The 2,787-nt window shown below is 31.7% G+C and overlaps 1 long non-coding RNA gene across 1 annotated transcript; it reads right to left on the bottom strand.

The window, feature by feature from the left end:
• Positions 1 to 617: 617 nt before the first annotated feature.
• LOC117903157 lies at positions 618 to 2,303 on the bottom strand. The gene is made up of 2 exons (XR_004649485.1): positions 1,882 to 2,303; positions 618 to 1,820 (listed from the first exon to the last, which is right to left on the bottom strand). It is a non-coding gene; the product is annotated as an uncharacterized LOC117903157 (long non-coding RNA).
• Between the last annotated feature and the right edge of the window lie 484 nt (positions 2,304 to 2,787).

Below are 2,787 nucleotides of genomic sequence, written 5' to 3'. Positions count from 1 at the left end.
GGCATGGATATAAAAGAACCGCGCTCCTTGAACGATCATCAGTATCAGTTACAAGAAGCCAGCTGAATCATGCACGCCCATCAAATAAAACTTTTTTTCTTATTCAATTCGAAGAGATGATTTTCGATGAGCATTTAAAAATCCTGGAAAACCTCATGCTTATTTTGGAGGATCTGGAGGAAAAGGAGCTCCAATACTCCAAGTTCGGGTTTCACTATAAGCTGTGCCCCTGGAGCGACGACGATGCTACCGATGGACCTGATACATGCCTTTGTCATACGTTACCGGCAAAGAAAGCCCAAGCTATAGACCTTATGCTTAAATATTATAGATTAAATAACAGAATGAATCCCACTCAAAAAAATAAAATATTTACTTGAAAATATAAATACGTTGTTTTTTTTTTTATTTTAAAGCTAATTTTTTAAACATTTTCATTATTAGCTTATCATTATAATTTAAATCATTTTTCTTAAATGTTTAAAAAAAAAAAAAATTTAAGGTTTTTTTTTTTTGCTTTTAAAAATTCCATATAGGATACAGTAATGACCACATGTACTTGAAAAAAATATCCTTGAAGTAGTTGTTTATTGAATGTAAACTTTAATGAATTATTCCTTAATAATTTTAAAAATTCTTTCTTCTGAGGATATTGACCATAGGAGTCAAAAAATTCAGCTGAATGCTTACTATCAAAGTAAAATGCAACCCAATGCGTTCCTGGACGGTTTGAAGAATCTGTGTTAGCTATTATTAAAGCAGGATATTTAGAAATTACTTTTGGGAGCCTATCAGAGGGATAAACGCCTTTAAAAATTGTTTTGTTTTTGAATGCTTGGAGAGCAAATTATCGATTTGCAATGTATTCATTTTTACAGAAGAACACGTATATTTCGATGTTTATCAATATCAATCATTGAGTCATATTCACAGTACACCAGACAAGTAACTGCTTCTGTAAGAGGCTCAGAAAAACGTCCTTCAATTCGGATGGATCCTTGAGAAATCAAATTTGAGCATACAGTTGAATTATGATGATCTGCAGTTAAGTCAAATGCTAATATAAAACTGTTTTTATCAAACATTTCCTTTGTGATTTGCAAGCCTCGATCATAATGTCTTATGCCACTTGATCTGAATAACATATTATATCCTCTAGAGCTTTGAGCATTTTCGGAATTCGAGAAATCAAATTCAAGTGCCTGCGATGGTACTTGCACACCATTTACCATTAGATTAAAGCGTTGAATTTTAAAATGATCAAAGTTGAATGGATTTAATGTCCGATTTCCTGAATATGATTTGTTTTTTACCATGCAAAAAGCTAAGAAATTAGGAAGCTGTCCAATAACTGCGTTGTCAATTGATAGCGTATTATTTCCTGGATATATTGTAAATGATTTTACTTGAACTTTGCTGTATGGATAAATGGCATTTTTAGTTTGTAAAACATGATGATGGGCCAATAAAATGCTTGGATTAATAGTTATGTGATTCATGAAAAGTTGCGCTTCCAATATCTTAAGACTTGACTCAGTATCAGTTTCCATCAAATAAAATGCTGTTTTTCAATGTTAAAAGTTATCCTCAAATCAACATTATTTATGAGTAATTTTGGCTGATTAAATATATCTCCATGAACTTTTCCGAACAGTTCAACCTTATTACTGTTTTGAAATATATTTTTGAGCAGAATGTTCCCATCGGTGTTAACATATTGACCAGATATTAATTTTCCATAATTAGGATAATACCCTTGAGTAGCTAAGTGACTTTCACTGGCATCACTGCCATAGTTTAAAATCGTTTGCAAATACGATCTATAATGATAGTTATTATCGCTCTGAGAAACCAATATATTATTTAAGTAGACTGATGAACTTCTGAACATTGAATGCAAAATATTATTAACTACTCCAACATTGTTTCCTTCAATGACACCATTATCATTTTTTCTTAGCTGTACAACAAGTCTTAAGTAAACACTTGACAGGTCTCTATATGTTTCACCATTTCCTAAGCACACGAATTCAATTGAAGAAGCACTGTCCAACGATGCTATGGGGTTGTATGAAACTTCTTCAGTTCTCAGAATAGAACTTTGTGTGGGATGTGGTTCAAACAGATCCAATTCGCTTTTCATACATTCTATATGGGTGGTCATTTTGATTTCGAAAAAATATCTTTTATGTTTAATTTCTTGGATGATTTTTTCTTTATTGATCTCGACTGCGTATGTTTGCGTCCTTGTTTAGATGATAAATGAGCTCGTTTTTTCCTAGACCTTCCCTTTTTATTCTTTTTACCTTCACCATTTTGGAATCGTGTAAATTTATTTATTGCTTTATTTGATAGATTTTGCAGTGCAATTTTGCTTTGTTCTTGGATAATGTTTCTTAAAGGTTTTCGACCAAACTCATTTATTACAGCCTTTCCAGTTTCAGAGGCTTGATTTTTAATAGCGTTTATCCCCGAAAGGAATAGTGGTTTTATATAATTAAAAAAAGACCACTAAAGAAATTTCCAATTCCTCTACCTTGTTGGATAACTCTGGGTGTCACATATAGACTTCCTATATGATTTAACCCACCACCGCATTGATTTAAATAATATTGTTGATAAGATCTCGTCATGATGACTATTTCTACTCTGAACTAATTAAGATTTGTACTGTTTTATTTATAGCATTTCGATTCGTTTTCTGAAGTGTAGAGTAATAAATATTGGAACTGTTGAAGATTCAAATGGTACTTTATATCCTTTGGAATCAGTAATTAATATTGAAAT

Source organism: Drosophila subobscura, chromosome A (genome assembly GCF_008121235.1).
Source record: "Drosophila subobscura isolate 14011-0131.10 chromosome A, UCBerk_Dsub_1.0, whole genome shotgun sequence".
Lineage (NCBI taxonomy): Eukaryota > Metazoa > Arthropoda > Insecta > Diptera > Drosophilidae > Drosophila > Drosophila subobscura.
Note: the sequence above shows the minus strand (reverse complement) of the source record. Positions and strands in the feature narration are given on the sequence as shown.